Genomic DNA, 24,255 nt, shown 5'->3' with positions numbered 1-24,255 from the left:
AGTACCATTTTCTTTGGGCTCATCCTGAACCTCCTTTACAGTTGCTTTCACACCATAGTGTCCCGGGTCCCAGCTAGAGGCAGTCTAGGCTCCGGTCCAGTCCTAGGCTCTGGTCTTGGACAAGCCTGGTATGAAATCCCAGCTTGACTTTATCAGCTGTATGACAAGACAAGGCAAGAATCTGCCAGGCAAGATTCTTGAGCACTCTGAGTCCCGTTTTCTCTTCTGTGAAAGACTGAGAGCACATCTCTTAAAGCCTTATGAGACTGAAAAATGGGATGCATGGATGCATGTAAAATGCTTAGTAGACAGCCTGGCCTAGAGTCAGTTCTCACTTAAGAGTAGCTTGAAAATTCCTTGTCATGCTTCTCTTGACACACTCTTGTTTGTGCATGCTTATTTTGAAAATGTATTGTCCAAAGGAAAAATTGTTCCTGATGGGTTTTGAACAACAGAGTCCAACGGGCCCATTACTTAATTACATTACAACCCTGGACTTCTATTAAAGCCGTGTGGGACTGTTAACACTGTTGACTCAGCTGTGACCACAGATCTGGGGGCTCGAACAAACAATCTGAAATCAAATAGTTGTGGTAACAACTGACCTCCTAAGTTTATTAGAATAGAGTGTGGGTTTGAAGTCGGAGATCATGTGTTTGAATCCTGGCTCAGTTTCCCTTTCTGTAAAATAGGATAATAATAGAACCTACCTCATAGGGTTGTTACACAGATAAAATGAGATAATGGTTATAAAGCCTTTACAGAGTGCCTGTAAGTGCACTCAAGGTGCATTGGTGATGATGATGATGATGATATTTATGATATCAAAATATCAAAACAGGCAGATGACTCTCTGATACGCTAACGGAGCTGAGGAATGTTTGTTCAACAAGATATAAATCATCTCACAGAACTATTATGCAGTCTCTATTTGGCATGTTTCTTGGGTCACTCTGCCAAAACACAGAGTATGAGAATGTCCCCATGAGCTAGTTCTCATTTTAGGTGCAAATGACTTAATGGAACCCCTACCAGAAAGTTATCCCTAGCTTAAGACCCCATGCCAATCTTCTCAATGCCTTATATACAAAAATAATATACTCTACAGCTCTCAGACTCCTGCCTGTCCCACGATCCAGCATGTGTGTGTGTGTGTGTGTGTGTGTGTGTGTGTGTGTGTGTGTGGCAGGAAGGTATGGGTGGGGACAGAAATTGGAAATGACCTTTGCTCTCCAGATCACAACACCCTTTGATGTTTGATCCAGATATGGCGCTAGGAGCTATGGGTACAAAATAAGATTCTTTTTCTGCCTATAGGCATTATAGGGTGGAGAAGTCGCTGCTCCTTAGGAATGCCTCACCTTCCCCCATTTCATTCCTACTTCCTCTGCTTTTAGAGGTATGTTCCCTTATATTCTAAGAACTACTATTATCTCCATGTTTATACTTAGAAAAGCAACATGTGCTTCCAAAACAAGTGAAGCAAGCCAAAGAAGCACGAAGAAAATGACATCTCTAATCCCCCCATGCCACTCCTTCCTAGAGGTCACCAATGTTGACCCCCAGTATGAGTCACCCCACCTGTTTCTCCACTCTCAGACCAACTCTCATTACAGACTCAGAGACAGGGCATATTCTACTTGCTTTGGGTTGTTGCTGATGCCATTTGACAAAATTTGATTTAGAATATACATATCATTTACATTTCTCTTCCCTTTTAACAACACCTCATGGCCATCCTTCCAAAACTAACTGGTATATTAAACAGGTGCATAATATTCCATATTAAACATGTACCATTAATTGGCTGCTGATGAACACTTAACTTGTTTTCTAGATTTTGCTGCTAAAAAAGAGTGCCACAGCCTGTGTGTGTGTGTCACCTTACATACAGATTCTTTTATTTCTGAGGCTCGATTTCTGCAGAGACCACGGGGTCAAAAGAATATGTTACTGAATTTTATTAAGTTTTGTCCGAGTATATAAACCCACGCACATATGGTCACCTAGTTTACGACAAAGGAGGCAAGAACATACAACGGAAAAACGACAGCCTCTTCAATAAGTGGTGCTAGGAAGACTGCACAGCTACATGTAAAAGAATGAAATTAGAACACTCCCTAACACCATACACAAAAATAAACTCCAAATGGATTAAAGATCTAAATGTAAGACCAGACACTATAAAACTCTTAGAGGAAAACATAGGAAAAACACTCTTTGAAATAAACCACAGCAAGATCTTTTTTACCCACCTCCTAGAGAAATAGAAATAAAAACAAAAATAAACAAATGGGACGTGATGAAACTTCAAAGCTTTTGCACAGCAAAGGAAACCATAAACAAGACAAAAAGACAACCTTCAAAATGGGAGAAGATATTTGCAAATGAAACAATGGACAAAGGATTAATCTCCAAAATATACAAACAGCTCATGGAGCTCAATATCAAAAAAACAAACAACCCAATTAAAAAATGGGCAGACGACCTAAACAGACATTTCACCAAAGAAGACATTCAGATGGCCAAGAGGCACATGAAAAGATGCTCAACATCACTAATCATTAGAGAAATGCAAATCAAAACTACAATGAGGTATCACTTCACACCAGACAGAATGGCCATCATCAAAAAATCTACAAACAATAAGTGCTGGAGAGGGTGTGGAGAAAATGGAACCCTCTTGCACTGCTGGTAGGGATGTAAACTGATACAGCCACTATGGAGAACAGTATGGAGGTTCCTTAAAAAAATAAAAATAGAACTACCATATGACCCAGCAATCCCACTACTGGGCATATATTCTGGGAAAACCATAATTCAAAAAGAGACATGTACCACAATGTTCATTGCAGCACTATTTACAATAGCCAGGACATGGAACCAACCTAAATGTCCATCGACAGATGAATGGATAAAGAAGATGTGGCACATATATACAATGGAATATTACTCAGCCATAAAAAGAAAGTAAATTGAGTTATTTGCAGTGAGGTGGATGGCCCTAGAGTCTGCCATATAGAGTGAAGTAAGTCAGAAAGAGAAAAACAAATACTGTATGCTAACACATATATATGGAATCTAAAAAAAAAAAAAAAATGGTACTGATGAACCTAGTGGCAGGGCAGGAATAAAAATGTAGAAATAGAGGGCCTTCCCTGGTGGCGCAGTGGTTGAGAGTCCACCTGCCGATGCAGGGGACGCGGGTTCGTGCCCCGGTCTGGGAAGGTCCCACATGCCGCGGAGCGGCTGGGCCCGTGAGCCATGGCCGCTGAGCCTGCGCGTCCGGAGCCTGTGCTCCGCAACGGGAGAGACCACAGCAGTGAGAGGCACGTGTACCGAAAAAAAAAAAAATGTAGAAATAGAGAATGGACTTTAGGACATGGTGCGGGAGGGTGAAGCTGGGGCGAAGTGAGAGTAGCATCGACATATATACACTACCAAATATAAAATAGTTAGCTAGTGGGAAGCAGCAGCATAGCACAGGGAGACCAGCTCAGTGCTTTGCCATGACCTAGAGGAGTGGGATAGGGAGGGTGGGAGGGAGGCTCAAGAGGGAGGGGATATGGAGATATATGTATGCATATGGCTGATTCACTTTGTTGTGCAACAGAAACTAGCACAATATTGTGAAGCAATTATACTCCAACAAAGATCTATTAAAAAAATATAAGAAGCAAAAATTTACTGAACTGAAGAGAGAAATAGCCAATTTTACAATAATAGTATCAATAGAGTTAAAAAGACAGACAATATACAAAGTATCTTCTCCAACAACAAAATGAAGTTAGAAATCAATAACAGAAGGAAAACTGGAAAATTCACAAATTTATGGAAATTAAACCACACGCTCTTAAACAACCAATGGATCAAAGAAGAAATCACAAGGGAAACTAGAAACTTCAGAAAGTTAAAAAATAGGACTACCATATGCTCTAACAATTCCATTTTGGGGTATATACCCAAAAGAATTGAGAGCAGGGTCTCAAAGAGATATCTGTACACCTATGTTCACAGCAGCATTATTCACAATACCCAAAAAGTAGAAGCAACCCAAGTGTCCACCAGTGGATGAATGGATAAACAAAATGTACTCTATATATGTACAATGGAATATCTTTGACCTTAAAGAGGAAAGAAATTCCCACACATGCTACAATATGAGTGAAACTTGAGGACATTTTACTAAGTGAAATAGGCGAGTCACAAGACAAATATTGTATGATTCCACTTATATGAGGTACCTAGGGTGGTCCAATTTATAGAGACAGGAAGTAGAATGGTGGTTGCCAAGGGCTGGGGAGAGGGGAGAATATGGAGTTACTGTTTAATGGGTACACAGAGTCAGTTTTGCAACATGAAAAGCATTCTGGAAATGAATGGTGGTGATGGCTGGGCAACAGTATGAATGTACTTACTTCCACTGAACTGCACACTTAAACATGGTTAAGATGGTAAATTTTATGTTACATATATTTTACCACAATAAAAAAAATGAACAAAGTAAATAAAAAAGTTTTGTCAGAGTATATAGTTGGACTCTGCCTGGCTTTAGGTTGTTTTTCCCAAGACAGTGCCTCGCTGAATATTCCCACAGCTCCATGCACAGTGGCCCGTAGCAGCTTCTGCTTAGTACCTGTGTCAAGGCTGGAAACCCCAGTGCAGCCAGAGCCCTGTGCCATGGATGCCAATTATCCTGGCTGGGCAAGAAACACTATTGTCACAGTTATGCAAGCCCAGGCAGTCGGTCCCCAGCCCCACTGTTGAAAGGACAGGGATGTGTGTCTCCTGCATTGAAACTCCCCTCACATTGGGTGTGGAGAAAAGAGAACCCTCCTACACTGTTGGTGGGAATGTAAATTGATATAGCCACTATGGAAAACAGTCTGGAGGAGAGTTACCATACGATCCAGCAATCTCACTCCTGGGCATATATCTGGAAAAGATGAAAACTCTAATTCAAAAAGATACATGACCCCAGTGTTCATAGCAGCACTATTTACAATAGCCAAGACATGGAAGCAACCTAAATGTCCATAGACAGATGAATGGATAAAGAAGATGTGGTGTGTACACACACACACACACACACGCGCGTGCTCGCGCACACGCGCAATGGAATATTACTCAGCCATTAAAAAGAATAAAACAATGCCATTTGCAGCAACATGGATGGACCTAGAGATGACCATACTAAGTGAAGTCACTCAGAGAGAGAAAGACAAATATCATATGTTATCATTTATACATGGAATCTAAAAAAAAATGATACAAATGAACTTATTTACAAAACAGAAATAGACTCGCAGATACAGAAAACAAACTTATGGTTACCAAAGGTGGGGGAGGGATAAATTGGGAATTTGGGATTAACAGATACACACTACTATATATAAAATAGATAAACAACAAGGACCTACTGTATAGCACAGGGAACTATTTTCAACATCTTGTAATAACCTATAATGGAAAAGAATCTGAAAAAGTGTGTGTGTGTGTGTATAACTGAAACATTGTAAATCAACTATACTTCAAATAAATAAGAAAAAAAAAAAAGAAAGAAACTCCCCTCATTTCCTAAAAGAAATAACTTTTAGACAGTAGTTACATGGAGTTGAAATAACATCACGGTAATACAAATACCAAAGGACATTTACATTAAAGTGAAGGATTTGTGGGTCAATGTAGAAATCTACCCACTGTTTGTACCATGGCTTTGATAGGAAAGTACACTTCAAATGCCAAACAGTGAATGAACTTTCAAGACTGCTGGCTTCTGAGCTGGGAACTTCTCCTAGCACCTTGAAGAAGGTATTTAGAAACAGCAGAGTTTAGCTTGTGTTATGAAGCTAATGGTAGACTCTAAGGCACAGTTACAGACATGGTCAGCTGATCATTTTGACCATGGAAACTCCCTGCATTCATTCACATGCATCCTTGTGACCAGGGGGACGAATCAGAAGGGCCCCTGCAGGGAGGGGAGACCCAGAGTGTGACTCCAGCAGACCCAGGAAGGAACGTGGAACCTGGACACCTCACTCTAGCCCCAGGTGTCAGCAGGACTCTTGAGAGATCTGCAGGAAAGCCCAGGGAGTCTCACATTTCACTGGGGGCTTCAAGTGAAAAAAAGCATTTCCATGCTTGGCACACAACTCCCTGAATAAAGTCATGGAAAGACCTAAGCTTACACAGCAGAGCATGACTTGACAAGTGGTTAAGCTCTCTCAGCTTAAGTTGCCTTAGTCAGAAAAGGCAAATAATACCAATAGCTATCTCATAAGTATAACATGAGAATTAAAGGAAACAACGCACATAAAATGTTTAACATCACATACGGTGCATGCTAAGTGCTCAATACATGGTGAGACAACTGCTCTCACCACTACAGCACTAAACCTATTCTTGTTGCCCCTCCTTTTCCTCGTCCAGAAGCCTCCTAGAGTTCTCTGGCACAAGCTTACTCCAAATACATCTCAGCAGGCTTATGACGCAATCGTAGTCTCTCTGTGACAGAAATCTGCTAGATGCTAGGCGTAGGCAGCGATAAGGAAGATAGCAGTGACATGACAAATAGCAGGCAAGCATTTTCCCAGGACTTAAATTCACAGGTAATTATGCCTCCAGAAAAGTATTGAGAAAAATAAAGACCATGACAATAATTATGACTAGGGTGAGGGGAATGAGGCCATAGGGAGCAGAGTCATGGTGAGATTGGTTCTTAAGAGTGGGGTAATAATCTATATGGGAAAAGAATGTGGAAAAGAATGGACATGTGTATACGTGTAATGGAATCACTTTGCGGTACACCTGAAACTAACAACATTGTAAATCAACTATCCCCCAATATAAAATAAAAATTAAATTTAAAAAAGAGTGGGGTTGTTCAAAATGGATTGGACTTGGATTCTGGAGACTGGCCTGGGGTCCTTCAACAGCTCATCTGCCCCCATGGAATGATTTTTAATTCATACAAAAGGAAGAATTGGACCCATGACCTTAAGGTCTCTCTTTGTTTTTTTTTTTTTTTTTTCTGGTACGTGGGCCTCTCACTGTTGTGGCCTCTCCCATTGCGGAGCACAGGCTCCGGACGCACAGGCTCAGCGGCCATGGCTCACAGGCCCAGCCGCTCCGTGGCATGTGGGATCTTCCCGGACCCGGGCACGAACCCGTGTCCCCTGCATCGGCAGGCGGACTCCCAACCACTGCGCCACCAGGGAAGCCCTAAAGTCTCTTTCTTAACCATCTTTAATTCCTCTCAGCAATGCCATTCGGAGTCTGACTCTGCATTGCTCACTCGTCTCTGTTGGCTAAGTTTTGATAAAAATGAGGCAGAGCACTGCCTGTTCTCCTTAAACCAGCTTGCTACCACTTCCCAGCAGGTGCTACAAGCTGGCAGAAAGTGAAGACAAGAGAGTCATCCTGACTTGATGCTAGGCTCATTTCCCCCTTTTGATTACTGTACGCTGGGTTCAATCATTTCTGGAAAGAGAATGACTCCCGTTGCCATCACGTCAGTAACCACTTGGATAGAAATGGGACAACATTTTCTTTTGTCTTCCTGCCAAGTTTCCAGCTCCAGAGATGTAGCTTTTAGGATTTCCCATGAAAGCCCAAAGTAGCAACATAAATAACCTCACCACAATAATTATGCACCTCCCTTCTCCAGCTTCCCAATGGAAACTCCTATCTTTCCTCTCCGTAGTTATCCTTCATGAAGCTCTCTCAGATTTATTACCTATGCGGGGCAATTCATCATCTAGGCTGAATACCACCTTCTTCCACAGGGCAGACCTGTGCTTCAGGTGGCTGTCCTATCTGTATGGGCTGCATAATGAAATTTGGGCTCCAGGAAGAAGGAGCTAGTTAAGATAATGGGTCGTTTTCTTCTGGGTTGTGTATTCAAAAAAACAAGCAATTTGCAATGAACTTTATTTCTTTACTACATTCCAATGCTCTTGGGCTTCTTGAAGGATGTAACTACAGTGTTTTGAGTCAATATGGTACAGTGAAAAGTGGGACATATGGAAGTTGTGTGACCTTGGACAAGTAAATCAAGTATCTCTGAGCCTTAGCTTCTTCATCTGTAATATGGAGATGGAAATTCCTACTGGTAGGATTGCTGTAAAGATTAGAAATACTATCTGCAAAGTATGCTCAGCACATAGTATGTCTAAATCAATAGTAGTTACTGTGACTGTTTTCATATGGTAAAAAGCTAGATAATGGTCCTCTGAAGGACAGAGAATTTACAATGTATTAGTTTTTCAATGCTTTATTGTCTATAAACTTTGCAAAAAATAATACACCTTTTAAAATATTAATATGTAACAACTAAGCCTGAAGTGAAAGGATCATCTGAAGACAGACTGGATGGAGACTCTGTCTTCGTCCCGTCCTTAGCAAGGGGCTTTCAAAGAGAAGTTTTGACATAGATCATCCCACACCATGGAGTCAGCCCCAGAAGGGAAACCGAGATGGTGGCAATTTGGTAAAAAATGAGTATTGATCTAAGAGTGTTAAGTCTGATTGGTTATCTTTCTCTGTCGTTAATTAAGTAATTAACATATCAACAAATGTTAATTGAGTACCTACCCTGTGCCAGGCTTTGTTCTAGGTGTTAGAATAAAACAAAAGAAGTCTCAGCTCTCGTGGGGCCCCTGACCTCCCACAATATTCCCATCACCAGATCAAAGGCAGAGACCCTGTGAGTAAATGTTCTAGAATAGTGCTGTCCAAAAGGGTTGGTAGCTACTAGCTACATATGGTTATTAAAATTTTAATTTTAATTAATTAGCATTAAATAAAATTTAAATTTCAGCTCCTAGTCACATCAGCCACGTTCCAAGCGCTCAACAGCCACATGTGGCTACCCTAATGGACAGAAGAAATATAGAACGTTTCTATCATCAGAGAAAGTTCTACTGGACAGTGTTGTCTCTGGAAGCACTGCAAGCTGAAACCATGCACATGGCCACAGACCTACAGCATCTGGGGTGGAGTCACAGCATGTCCACAGCCATCTCATCTACTGGAACTGTCCCAAATATGCTCTCCATTGAGGACTGTGAACCTGAATGTTCTCTGCCCTGTTCTACACTAACTCTTCTCCTTGAATAATCTTCAGGCAGTAGGGAGACCCCGGCTCATGTATACCCACATTTGAATTTTCTTCCCTGGAAAAGCATCCCTCATCCCCTCTCGCCCCTCCAGCTCCTTCTTTAGATCTTATCTGGCTAAGCACCAAGCAAAGAATAGAAAGACCTTTTTATTAAACCCCATTCTCCTCCGACTACCCTTCAACCCACTGTGGGTCCACCACTGTGGTTTTTCCATGGAGCCCCAATCTTGTGGTTCTCACGTTTAATTTTATTTTACCAATCCATGTCTTTCTGCCTTGCTACTGTGCCTCGACACGTATCACCAGCTTTGACTCTTGGCATGCTGTCTCAGAAACCGCTTTGTACACACCTCCGGCCCTCACTAGCCATTTGGGGCTGAATGTCTCATACCACCAGGGAACAGTCAAGATGCATCACCTATTTCAGAACACCAGGATATTCTTCAGTAAATCTCTGTGTCACAAACTATATGGTATCTATCTCATGTTGGTCAGAATGGCCACCATCAAAAAGTCTACAAGTAAAAAATGCTGGAAAGGGTGTGGAGAAAAAGGAACCCTCCTATACTGTAGGTGGGAATGTAAATTGGTACAACCACTATGGAGAACAGTATGGAGGTTCCTCGAAAAACTAAAAAGATAACTACCATATGATCGTGCAATCCCACTCTTGAGCATATATCCTGAGAAAACCATAATTCGAAAAGACACATGCACCCCAATATTCATAGCGGCACTATTTACCATAGCCAAGACATGGAAGCCACCTAAATGTCCATGGACAGATAAATAGATAAAGAAGGTGTGGTATTTTATACAATGGAATATTACTCAGCCATAAAAAAGAATGAAATAATGCCATTTGCAGCAACATGGATGGAGCTAGAGATGATCATACTAAGTGAAGTAAGCCAGACATAGAAAGACAAATGTCATATGATATCGCTTGCATGTGGAATCTTAAAGAAAAATGATACAAATGAACTTATATACAAAACAGAAATAGACCCACAGACATGAAAATAAACCTATGGTTACCAAAGGGGAAAGGGTAGGGAGGGATAAATTAGGAGTTTGGGTTTAACATATACACACTACTATATATAAAATAAATAACCAACAAGGACCTACTGTATAGCACAGGGAACTATATTCAATGTTTTGTAATAACCTATAAGGGAAAAGAACCCGAAAAAAATAGATATATATGTATGTATAACTGAATCACTTTGCTGTACACCTGAGATTTCACAAGCTGAGATTATGCTATATATTTTTATAGACTATCTCTCCCCACTAGAGTGTAAATACCATGAGGGCAAAGGTGCTATCAGTTAACTCTTGCTGAAACTAACACAACATTGTAAATCAACTGTACTTCATTTTTGTTATCTTTTGGCCACGCCACCTGGCATGTGGGATCTTAGTTCTCTGACAAGGGATCAAACCCACGCCCCTTGCATTGGCAGCACAGAGTCTTAACCACTGGACCTCCAGGGAAGTCCCAACTATATTTCAATTTAAAAACAAAAAACTATTTGGTATCTGGATTCATGTTCAAAGTGCTCTCAGATGAATGAGGCTAATCATGCAGAACTGAACTTCTGACATATGAACTCACTGCTGTGTACACTGGACTAATTGTTCCTATTTCTAATTAGCACCTTGAAAACAATGCAGCAAACTCAGTACAATCTCTCATAATGGAAGAGTGCGATGACCTGGATAAAAACAAAAAAGCTTCCAGTTTGATCTTAGAATGAATAAAAGGATTGATTCTTTCATGTAACATATTTATCTTCCTAATTACTTTATGCCTGGGCTAAAATTAAGAACCATGCCCCTTGTTATGCACCTATCACTGCATAAGAGGAAAGGTGGGGAAGAATGTAACTGCATGTCAGAAAAGAGCAGCGAGTATGAGATTTTAAGGTTTCCTGCAGGGGTGGGGGGGAAATCCACAAAACTGGTGATTTGTACAGAGGGAGCAAAGAGCTAATAGTATAGAATTAAACCTATTGTCCAGGATGTAGAATATCCTTATTCCTAGGAGATGAATGCTTCCACATTCAGGGATGAAGTGTCATATTGTCATAACTTACTTTCAAATGATTCAACAAAGCAGATAAAATACTTGTGGTAAAATTTAACAGTTGGTGAATCTAGGGGGAGGTCATGCTATTGTTCTATCCCTTCAACTTTTCTGCATATTTAAAAATTTTCAAAGTCAAAATACTTTTAAAATTCTTGGAATTCATCAAGATCATTAGCATAGGGCTTTCCTGGTGGCACAGCGATTGAGAGTCCGCCTGCTGATGCAGGGGACACGGGTTCGTGCCCTGGTCTGGGAAGACCCCACATGCCACGGAGCGGCTGGGCCTGTGAGCCATGGCCGCTGAGCCTGCACGTCTGGAGCCTGTGCTCCGCAACGGGAGAGGCCACAGCGGTGAGAGGCCCGCGTACCGCAAAAAAAAAAAAAAAATCATTAGCATAAATTCAACTCTTCTATGATCATGACTTGTAAAAATACAAAGTTGTAATCAGTCAGTCAATTAAGAAATATTTATTGTGCTCCTAAAAAAAAGTTGTTTGTCAATCATATTTTTGTACTGCTCTTCTCTTGACTGTTTCATTACCTCCCCCTCTTTTCCAAATGCCACTTCTGTACTCCTCCAGATGGCCTGACCTGCTCATTTTGCCTTCCTGGTCATTTCCTCCTTTTGAGCTGGCCCAGCCTAGGTGGGCACACAGGCACCCAGTGTGTCCTGGCAGATCCTTTCACTCTGGAAATCTGAATTCATTGCTCCATGCTCTGCAGTGAGTCCTGGCCCCTAGCTGCCTCTCCTACTTCATTTCCTGCCCTCTTTCTCTTGACTCACAACCGGCCTTCTAACCTTCCCTGAATACACCAAACACATTCCCACCTAGAGCACTGGCATTTACTGTCCCCTCTCTCTGAAATAGCAGTCCTCCAAGTCTGCACAATGTTCAATCCCTCACTTCATTCAAGTATCTTTCTCAGCTGACTGTTCCCTGACTGCTCTACCTGCTTCTCTTTTACAAATTTCATAGCAGCTTCACAAGCTGAGATTATGCTGTATATATTTATAGACTATCTCTCCCCACTAGAGTGTAAATACCATGAGGGCAAAGGTGCTATCAGTTAACTCTTGCTGAGTTAATAAACCACCCCAAAACTTAGTCGCTAAGAACAGAACCATGTATCTAGCTCCTAATACTATAGTTTGGCAGTTTGGGCTGGGCTTAGCTGGGCAGTTCTCCGGGCTGGGGCAGGTTTGGTTGATCTTGACTGAACCTTACTAAAATACGCGCATTCATTAACTGAGTCAGTGGAAGGCTGGCCAGCTCTCAGTTGGCCTGTTTTGTTTCTTTTCCAAGTGACCTCTTACCCTCTGGCTGCCTAGCTTGGGCTTGTTCTTGTGGTGGTCAGGGTTCCAACGCACAAGTGCTTTTCATGCCCTTGTGAGTGAGTCACATTTGTGCCAGTGCCATTGCCCAACCCAGATTCAAAGGGTAGAAGAACAGATTCTGCCTCTTAGTTGGAAGGATCTGCAACATCGCTTGGTCCTAGATGCAGGGAGAGGAATCTGTGGTTATTTTTACAAACTATCCCAAGGACTATATCTCTTTTATTCACTTCTATATCTCTACCATCTAAAAGAGTGACTTGCTCAGAGCAGGCTTTCAATAAATACTTCTTAAAAGAATAAAATAGAGGAAACTTCAAAAGGCAAAAAAACAGGAAACACAAAATCTGCCAGAACACCCTCACAAGTGGATGCTGCTGCTGTGACTGTCGCCACTATATTCCACCATCACTCCTGGCCCCAGTTCTCCCATGGAAGATATGCACCAGAGCTTTGTCCTCGCATTGCTGGCGCAAGGCATGAGATTATCTGGAGCTTCTGATTGATCACCTAACTCACGTGACTGCCTTGGCTCCCACCTGTGGGGGAGAGAAGACCAGGCTACAAATACTCACGTGCACTGGGGAAATTCCCACAACATAAGAAGGAGATGGCAGACTCACAGAGAGAGAGAACAGACAGTGCTTACCAGTGGGAAGAGGGCATGAGGGAGGGGTGATATGGGGGTGGGAGACTAGGAGGTACAACAACTGGGAATAAGATAAGCTACAAGGATATGTTGTACAACATGGGGAATATAGCTAATATTTTATAATAACTATAAATAGAGTATAACCTTTAAAAATTGAGTCACTATATTGAATACCTGTGGCATATAATATTGTATAGCAACTATACTTCATTAAAAAAATTTTATTAATTTTTAAAAAAAGGAGAGAGATTTTGGAGAGACTAATCCTCCCTAAATCCCCACGGACATCCAGTACAGATATATACTCTTTAAAAACTCTCTCAACGCATTTTTTTCTGTTAATTGATAACAATGGCTGATATCCATCTAAACTACACAGACACAGACACACACACACACACACACACACACACAAATTAAGTGGCAGATGAGGGAAGCTTTGAATTCAGCCAAATAACTATTCTTTCCAGAAATAGCTGTTAAGTGAATGAATTAGTTATTTTTTTTCTTTAACAAAAAATCATTTGGATTGCATATAGAAGCTGCAAAGTTCTCCGTGTACAGAATACTTGCTACCCATTTGTCTCACAAAGGGATCATTAGAATGAGTGGACAAAAACGTGCTGTAACTATCATTTAAAGTAGTCATAGAGACCCAGTAATCCCATTCCTGGGCATATACCTAGAGAAAACCATAATTCACAAGGACTCATACACCCCAATGTTCATTGCAGCACTATTTACAATAGCCAGGTCATGGAAGCAACCTAAATGCCCATCGACAGACGAATGGATAAAGAAGACGTGGTACGTATATACAATGGAATATCACTCAGCCATAAAAAGGAACAAAACTGGGTCATTTGTAGAGACGTGGACATATCTAGAGACTGTCATACAGAGTAAAGTAAGCCAGAAAGAGAAAAACGAATATCGTATATTAATGCATATATGTGGAATCTTGAAAAATGATACAGACAAACTGGTTTGCAAGGCAGAAATAGAGACATAGATGTACAGAACAATTGTATGGCCACCAAGGGGGGAAAGCAGGCTTGGGGTGGTGGTGGGATGAACTGGGAGATTGGGATTGACAAGTATACACTAATATGTATAAAATAGATAACTAATAAAAAAAAATTTTCCCCCAAGTAGTCATGGAGAATAATGCACCAAGACCCTGTACTCCTGTCACTTGAATAAATACATGCATTAAACAGTAGAATAACTACAATTGGTTACTGCCATGCAGAGCAGTAGACAATTGCAATTATATTACTTAGAGACAGAAGCATGATAGGATCTTGTGGCCTTTAAATCAAAGGAGAAAAGGGAAGCTATAGAAAATACCTAACCCACACAAAACAGGTATAATTTTTCATGATTTCCTCTAGCATTTAGAAGACAGTTATATAAACACACACACACACACACACACACACACAATAGTGCCCCAATTTGAATCCAACATCACTTTTTGTTCTTTTATCTATCTGGACCTAGAAAAGAAACACTTTCTGGTGAAGCTGAGGCTCCGTTAGATGCCCATTCAGGATAAAACTTCAGGGCCTCTGGTTTCAAAGACCAAGGAAGCTTGTAGTAGGTCGGGCAGGACCCCAGCGCCCTGCCCCATCTCCTTGCCCTTTCCTTGCCAGTAACTTCTGGGCTCATTTCCGAGTGCCAGCACCTGCACTTCTCTGCCTGAGGGCTTTCTCTAACCATGGAAGCCTGCTTTCCCGCCTATTCGGCAGGCCAAAACAGCAGAGAACTAACATTCCCCCACCGAGCCGCCCTCAACCAACCAGTGACCAAGGAACTAGGACATAAATACCCAAGTTTCCTTGCCCCTTGAACAGGATAATTCTGGGGCATATGTTCTTCCATAAGTTTCCCCAGTGGGGATGAAGTTCCTGTACCCCTCTGAGGTCACTGCTTAATAAAGCAAGATTTAGTGGCTGCTCCCCTTTCCTGTTTTTGTCCCCCAGTCCATTGCCAGAGACTCATTCACCTCCAAAGAACTGCTGACTCAGAGCTGGCTGATGGAGAAACGCAAACTAATACAAAGCTCCAGCTTTCCAGCCACCTCTTCTCCCCCAACACAGTTCTTCCCCTAATACCTTGGCTTGGGCTTTGAAGCTCCTTGGTCTTAGGATGAGGTCAGGTGAAAACGCAGAGCCCCTGAGGGAAGCCTCCTGACAAGCACTGCAGGCTATTTATATCTTAATAGGCAGAAAGGCTGTGACTACAAGCTGGGTGGATGGGCACGAATGCAGAGCGTGGAAGAAGGCACACCCAGGAAGGGGGAAGGAGGGTCCTCACCCCTCCACTCCCCCGCTTGGTTGAGAAAAGCGGTCCTAGAGTGGACATGGCTCTAACGCCAATCAGAACGCTGCAAATGAGGCCAATCACCTTGATTTCACTAGCAACCCCAGTGCTTTCCCTAAACCTTGATTTCCTCACCTTTAAAATGGGAATAATAATAAAAATAATACCACCCACCTCTGAAGGTTGTCAGAATTAAATAAAATACTTCACATAAGCTGCTAAGCACAGTGCCTGACACGATAAACTTAACCATTATTTTATTATGAATTAATACTTTCTCATGATTATCTTTATAATTTTAAATAATGTAGGTAAGCCTTGAATTTTTTTTTTTTTTTTTTTGCGGTACGCGGGCCTCTCACTGTTGTGGCCTCTCCCGTTGCGGAGCACAGGCTCCAGACGCGCAGGCTCAGAGGCCATGGCTCACGGGCCCAGCCGCTCCACGGCATGTGGGATCTTCCCGGACTGGGGCACGAACCCGCGTCCCCCGCGTCGGCAGGCGGACTCTCAACCACTGCGCCACCAGGGAAGCCCAGCCTTGAATTTTTGATTTGTCCTCCTGACCTGCCAAGGAGCCAAGATCCAAAGCAAAGGGTAGCAAGAGGTCAGAGCTGCTGCTCTGTTTCTCTGGCTTCTCCTCACCCCTCTCTCAGGGTCGTGCACACACCAGCCCTGCTGACTGTTCTTGTCCATTTCCTTCCTGAGCTGTGACACGGGAACCCCAGAGCAAGGGTGTGGAGGGACAGGAATCTCATGTGCTTTGAAAGATGCAGAGCGACTGCAACACAAACAAAACAGAAGGGAGAAAGACCAGTAATACTCGTGATTGCAAGGTTAAACTCTCGTGTAAAAAGCCCATTACTCCACATCCTCTCCTGCCCAGCTCTTCTTCACAGAGCGAGCCGTTCTGTGGCGCTGGCAGCCTTCCAGAGCCATTTTTCAGGCGCTTCGCAGCAGATGTGATAATTATAAAATGCACCATCAGAGAACTAGGGTAGGTATTTATTAGTTTTCCTTAATTTCAACTTTTACCACATTTCCTATAAAGACAGCAAAACACAGACTGAGCCATGAACTGTCAGATTTCGTATCTTATAAGGCTACCAATTTCCTGAAATGTGAGATGTTTTAAATTTCCAATCAAACAGACAGATAGGAAAATGCACTGCAATTCCGGTAGGAGTTGGAAAGCTCTCAAGCCCTGTTTTCCCCCTTTTCATCTTTATTAGATCACAATTGATGTGGACATAGAGAAAATAACTGCCCATCCAAAATTAGATGCAGTTCATCAGAACTGGGTCCTGGGAGCCTGGAAGTAATTCTGACTCCTCACCCACAACCCCCTTTTCTCCAATCCCAGTGGGTTTAGACCGACAATGTGCTAGGTGTGATGTCAAGAATCAAGAAGATTGTGCAAATGGCAAGTGAAGAACCAGGAGGCAGAATGGCTGGAACCCTGCCTGGAAAGTAGTTTTGGAAGCCCGCCATGTAAAAACTAATACATTTGGGCTTCCCTGGTGGCGCAGTGGTTGAGAGTCCACCTGCCGATGCAGGGGACACAGGTTTGTGCCCCGGTCTGGGAAGATCCCACATGCTGCGGAGCGGCTGGGCCCATGAGCCACGGCCACTGAGTCTGCGCGTCTGGAGCCTGTGCTCCGCAACGGGAGAGGCCACAACAGTGAGAGGCCCGCATACCGCAAAAACAAAACAAAACAAAACAAAAACCTAATACATTTGCAAAGACCAATTCGGACAATTAGGATAAGTCCTCTGTGGGCAACATAACAGGTGCCACTAGTTTTCTGTTGCTGTTGTTGTTCTTGTTTTTGTCTGGTGGTTTGTTTTTCCTTTGGATGGACAAGATGAGGGAGAAGGGAGGACATACACTTTTGAACCTGATTTCCCAGATGGAACCCTTCGCCTGGCAACTTTAACCCCTTGAAGCTCACCTGGTACTGGCAGATGAGGATTTGAACGCTAGTAGTTGGGCTGGGAAGTGATGCCAGGAAACAGCAGTGGGGAGCAGGACAGTGAGGTGAGGAAAGGCAGGAAGGGAGCCAGAATGTAATGAGTTAATATGCAGGATTGCTCTGGGAGCAACTGGCACTCACTCGGTCCTTCTGGAGCTCCCCAGACTCCAGCAAGCCTCAGAGCTGGCCCACTCCGGGGGCATCGAGGTTGGGGTATTTATCCACAGTTCCTGAGTGAGAGCTGCTTCCAGGGGCATTAACTCTGAGGATAGAGCCAGGCTGTGGGAGTCTGCAGTACAGTGCCTGCTGAGGAGACACAGGCAGGGCACCAGCAGTATCTGCTCCAACCTCCACTCTTCACTGGTTGCCCTGTTCCAGGCACAGGAGCAGCTGGTGGCCAGGAGCCGAAGCAAGCACCAGGAAAACCCAATTCCAGTAAGAGCCAGCAGCACCGAAAAAGGAAATGGTACTACGAAGATGTGGTGATGTTTTGCTAGGAGCGCTATTGTGGGCTCTGGAAAGGGTCCTCTGAGAGGATTTGCAATGCCTATCAAACCGTCCAGAAAGGAGCTTCCAGCTCAGCGGTGTGATGGCGTTCAGTGGGTAACAGGCATGGAAAAGTGAAGGCGTCCTGGGACCTCCAGCTAATTAAATGCAATCCCGTTTCTCCTTCCTTCACTGCTGAAACACATCAGCCAGAATCTTCTACAAAGCCCTAAGTTTGCAGCCATCTTCATCTCTTTAATTACTGTGTCTGGTTCACTTCATTTGCAATCACGGGAACTTTTTACAGCATTTTCACATCTTGGTGCAAGGTGTGAAAGAATCATAAAGACCCTGGGGAAGGGGGGAGGGGAAATGCTCACTCAGACCGATGACTGCACTGCTGGTCCTTTCTCTTTGTCACTGAAAAGGTATTTAAAGAGCTCAAAATGGAAGGGAGCATAAGTTGGCAGAGCACTAAGGCTGGAGGGACCCTAGGACTAGATTTGAATGGAAAGAGGGACAGCCAGAGTAGTTTGTGCAGTGAGGACTGGGATATGTCATCAGATCCTCCCATCAGAAACTAGGGCTTCTTTTCCAAAGAGTGTTACAGGCTGACAGCTCATAGCCTGGTTCCTCTTTGGGAATTATCTTAGCTGAAGGGAGCATCCATGCCCAAGGGTACCTCCCCTCCCTGTGTAACTGAGCAGGACCCTATGAAGCCTTCCCGGAACAGACGCCCTCTCTCCCTCCCCCCACTTTCCTCTTGCCTGTAGAAAAACTTTAGCCTCCTAGGCCTTCCCTGAGTTCCAAAGAGTACAGTTAAACAGAGAAGTGAGAAAATGCACAAAGGAAAACAGTCAAGCAAGACAAAATAATAATTGCTTAGCCATTAAACTAAGTCAAGGACCTTGAGTTCCTCCTCAAGGGCTCTAGATAATCTTCTGAGCCATGTCCTTTGAGCTGTTTTGCAGATACTGAAACCAAGTGGAAGAAGTTAACTGTATGCTGACCACCAGCATACAGACCCCAGACTGGCTGGAACCTGAAGGTTGATGATGTTGACACCCGATTACCTCACCACAAACCAATCAGAAGAACGTCCATGTCCCAGAGCTGATTACGCACCCCACAACCCCTCTCCCTCACCCTGTCTTTAAAAACCTTACCCTGAAAGCCTTTGGGAAGTTTGGGCCTTTTAAGTACTAGCTACCTGGACTCCTTGCTCGGCGCCCTGCAAAAAACACTGCGCCTTCCTTCACCGCGACCTGGTGTCAGTGTATTGCCTTTACTGCTCGCAGGCAAGTGGACCCAAGTTTGGTTTGGTAACGCGAGGAGTAACTGCCATTCAATGACAAGTCTATGTGGGGTACAAGCCCCTTCCACCTTGCATCTCTGAAGGATGGTTCCAACTACAAAGCTCTCCGTGGCAGGGTCCCTGCTTGCAACTGCAGCAGAGTTCACCCGTTCCTCTTCCCCGCCTCCCTCACTCTCTCGCAAACACTGAGAGCACTCCCCAGGGGACTCACTATGTGTAAAGCACAGCCACAGAATCTGTGTCCTGGAGAACCTAAACCTAAGGCAGCTGAACACCAGGGATGTTGTATGAAATGGCAGATGTGCTGAAGCCCTCTCCAGGTGTTTCTGGAAAGCACTGCATTGAGGAAAATGCGCTAAGGGCAGAAAAGACACACCAAAGGTGGTTGGGAGGCCCTGGATTCCTGGCATTCCCCTATAAATTATCCCACAGTGATCTCACAGCATTTCTGAAAAATTAGCATATTCAGTACCACTGAAAACGTTAATACATAAGACATTTTCAATTTCTGCATTGTAAAATAAAGAACTAGTACCATAAAAAGGGTAACAGGACAAGTGAGCAACTGGGGAAAGTGTTTGCAACATAAATGATAGACAAAAGGATAATTTTCTTAATATATAAAGAACTTTTGAAACTTAATAAGAAAAAGACCAGTAACCAAAATATTAAGAAGGCAGAGTGAACTGAGTTTGCAGAAAAACTAATTACAAAATGGCCTTTTTATCCATAGATAAGATATCCAACCTTATTCATCAGAAAACAAATGTGAATTAATACTAACCTGAGATGTCATTTTCACCTAACAGATGAATCAAGATCAAAAAGTTGAACAGCCTGCTGTGTTGGCGTGTGTGTGAAGTACCAGGTATTCTCATAAAATTCCGGCAGGTGTATAAATTGGTACAACCTCTTTGGAAGGCAAAATGGCAGTCTGAAATACACATATCCATTGACTCAACAAGAATTTGGCCCTCATAAGGATTTATGAATCCAAAAAGTGGGCAAAGACATATGTATAGTCTTATTCATTTTAACATTGTTTATAGTAGCAAAAGACCAAACATTATCAAACGTTCATCATTACATGCTAAAATGAATATATTTATAGTAAACCCATCATAAAATACTCTTCAGCCCAGCTCTGCCCTGCTCACCCTGCAAAGGATCAGTTCTAGGGGTCAACTGACTCTGAGGTCAGGAGAGCTGGCTGTCCAGCCGATAAATCAGGCACAACCCACCTCAGGGCCTCCCCAGGCCCCCAGCTTCTTTCCTGGGTTTGATCAACTTTACCCTCCCTCTGGGCAGCAGAGCTGGATTAAAAAACCTTTTCAATTCACTCAGCTCCTTATGATAAACAACGGATGTAAAAACACATTTTATCACCATTTATATTTTAACAGATTATGTAGTTGGCTGTTCTTAGTCTCTCACTTTAAAAAGTTATTTATAGGGCTTCCCTGGTGGCGCAGTGGTTTAGAGTCCGCCTGCCTATACAGGGGACACGGGTTCGTGCCCCGGTCCGGGAGAATCCCACATGCCACAGAGCGGCTGGGCCCCTGAGCCATGGCCCCTGGGCCTGCGCGTCCGGAGCCTGTGCTCTGCGACGGGAGAGGCCACAGCAGTGAGAGGCCCGTATACCGCAAAAAAAAAAAAAAGTTATTTATAAGTGTAAATTATATTTAATTTTTGGATGTTCAAACCAATCCAAAGGATTTTTTTCTCAGTAATCTTTCATCAGGGAGTTTATTAAATAGCTTTTAGTCATAGCATGACTTAAAAGCAAATCTTCCCTAGGTTCATCCTATTTGTTATGGTCTTGAGCATCTTTATATTCAGAAAAGTTCTAAAGGTTTTATATAATTTCTGTCAGCCATAAATTTCTGTGTGAAGGAAGCAAGAATCTTTGAAGTGAAACTCTCTTAAAATATTTTGCAAGAGACTAACTCCTGAAAAATGAACAGAGAAACAAACCAGAACTGGCAAAGTCAAAAGCCTCAGAAATGTTCACCTGCTTCTTCTCTGCAGGAGTGAAAATTCTCTAAAAGCCCCTGGAAGTTCTTCAGAGACAAAATTACAATGGTGGAAAAAGAGATAAGCATCTCTATCCATTGTCCAGCCACTAATGCCTGCTGTCCTTCCCACACAGAGGCCTAGCTGTCTATTTCATGGCACGTGTCATTTACACAGACATGTTTTTCCAATTCTGTTGTATGCAGACTGCAGAGTACTCGGCAGCAAAATGTCCAAGGCACATAAACTCAGAATCACACACGCGGATTTCAGATCCCCGTAAACCAGGATTAGCACACACCGCTCACCGACTCAGCTGCACAGCTGAATCCCCTGGATGTTGCCACAAAGGACTGAAGAAGAGATGAATTGTACGGGGCCTCGTCAATTCATTTCAGATGACAAAATGACACAAGGAGGCACGCGGTGACTTCTTTCTTTGTGCAGCTCCTGAGATAAGATGGGGGAGGGAAAACCCCACATTTTGGAGCACTGAAAAAGCACCCCCTCATGTGACACAAATGAACTACGCGTCATCAGTCACCAGTATTTGAAAGGACTGCATGCGATGCCTCATCCTCTCTGGACTGTAACCTGCATATTGTTAATTGCTCTGGCTAACTTCAGGAGAGAAGGCTTGCTTGGAGTTCAGAGAGCAACTCTTCCACGAGGTCTGTGGGCAGCTTAGGAGTGAGTAAGTGTTCTTGGCAAGGGGACTTTCTTAGGGGTGCGTTGATTAATAACTTGCTCTGCCCAGCCTCATTCTCTTTCCTCAGCCCCTCCCCCCTTCTCCCAGCCCATCTTCCCACAAAGCCCTTGCTCCCTCCAATCCCAGGCCAGGAATTCGCTTCAAGGCCTGGAAGCTCAAGGGGGAGGCAGGGCTGGGGCTTAAGCCACAGCAAATGACGTGAGTGCGGAGCGGCTGGCGGGGAGCCTGCTTCGGCCTCCTTGGGCTGGTGGATCTGTGGGAAACTGGGCCAGGGACTGGTGGGGACAGCCCGTTTTATGAGGAGTCAAGGCTGCAACGTGAAGCCCTTCCAAGGCGTCTTTCACATGTCCTTGCTAGTCCTCTACTAAATCGGATTAACCCTAAGTGAAGCACACTGCGCGAGAAAGAGCCTGAAAATGGTTACCTTGCACCTTGGCCCTAAAACGCTGGCCTTGCTTTTGGCAACCACAGAGCTAAAGAAATGTGCAGCCAGTAGCTTGCCTCCCCTCCTCAAAGCGTGGAGCACACCTTCTGTGAAGCAGATTTATAAAAGGGCGTCCCGGCCTGGGATGCCAAGTGTACTTGACGTGGCTCCTGGGCTCTACAACCAACACTTTTTTTCTAGGGCGGGGCCCCCTCCTCAGCACCACCCCCTTAGTCCCTGCCAGGGCCGCCTGTGACCTGAACAGCTGCACAGGGTCCCGGGCTCAGCAGGACTCCACACGTGGTTTCCTGCTTGGCTGCCGCCGTCTTGAAATTCTCGCTACTTCTTGAACAGGATGCCCTGCGTTTTCATTTTGCACCGGGCCCTGCAACTCACGTAGCCAGTCCTGCTCCTGCCTTTATGGATCCTGACAACCTCTGCTGAAACACCTCCTGAATTTGGTTTTTAGAGATGAGGGCTCTGGGGGCCAGCTGGGCTCTCACAACCTCACAGTGATGCGTTCCTTTTTTACCAAGCCCCCTTTGGCAATATTTGGAAACACTGTAGAAATTAATACTTACTGAATGATGAGTACGTTCCAGGCCCTGTTCTGAGCACTTTATGTGCCTTTTATCATATAATCCTCACAAAAGCATCATTACCCCAGGCACCATCATTACCCCCATTTTAAAGATGAGGAAATGGATTCTCAGAGAGTTCAAGTAATTTGTCTCAAATCAAACTCAGATGCCGTTAACTCCAAAACATGTAGTTTTAGCCACCAGACCATATAGCTTGATTGTAAAAGGAAAACGTGTTCTTCATTTCACTGGCAGTAAGATTCATGATTGATGTGCTGATTGTGAGTTTGGAGATGAGGACTGATTGGAAAGCTAAAAGTAAGAGAAAAACAGTCTTTTTTCCCCCACTGAGTACACAGGAGAGTATAAACTGATACTGCCAGACGCCATAAAGAAACAAGATTCTCTAGTGACTTTTTCCTGTCTCTTGGTTCTAGGCATTACGGTCAAGGCTCTCAGCTTGGATAACTGAACATTTTGTTTCTAGGACTGTGGGATTCATGATCCCCAAATGGCTCCCAGACCTCACAGTTCTATGTCTTCTGAAGTACCTTCAGCAGACCAAGGATATGCCCAGAATCCAGCATCAAGCAATATTCTATGATAATAACCATCATCTAATAATAATAATCAAAGCCAATGTTTATTCATTGCTATGAGCCAGCCAGTCTACATATACAAACTTATTTAATCCTCACAACAACCATATAAGGTAAGCATGATCCCCGGACTTTTAAAGGCGAGGCCCAGAGACACTGAGGCCCAGAGAGACGAAGTAATTTGCTAAGGTCACTTAGCTGGTAATTTGGTAAGGTCGCTATAAGCTGGTAACTCTCAGAGCCAGGGTTTGAACCAAGGCAGTCTAGGGCAAAAAGTATGCTTGTAACCCATACACTATAGGAAAACTGATTGTCCTCTGTCAAAGGCACTGTTCTGAGGACAGAAATCTAGAGAGATTAGTAAATCAAGAGCAGAAGGGCCAGTGGGACCTCCTGACCCTGGAATCACAATGCCCTTTCTCTCCTGACCTCCCCTTACTTACATACCATTGACTGAACAGGGTTCACCGGGAACACGACCCCTCAGGACACAGCACAGCCAGCACCAGGGCCTAAGTGGTTCATCATTGACCTCGATTAGATTGCAAACATTCATAACTCAAGACTTCATAACTGGACCTATAGGGGAGGGGTAACTAGTGGATCTAAGGGACCCTAGTTCTCGACACTTATCT

This window comes from Globicephala melas, chromosome 3 (genome assembly GCF_963455315.2).
Source record: "Globicephala melas chromosome 3, mGloMel1.2, whole genome shotgun sequence".
In the NCBI taxonomy this organism is placed as follows: Eukaryota; Metazoa; Chordata; class Mammalia; order Artiodactyla; family Delphinidae; genus Globicephala; species Globicephala melas.
This window is presented reverse-complemented; position numbering follows the sequence as displayed.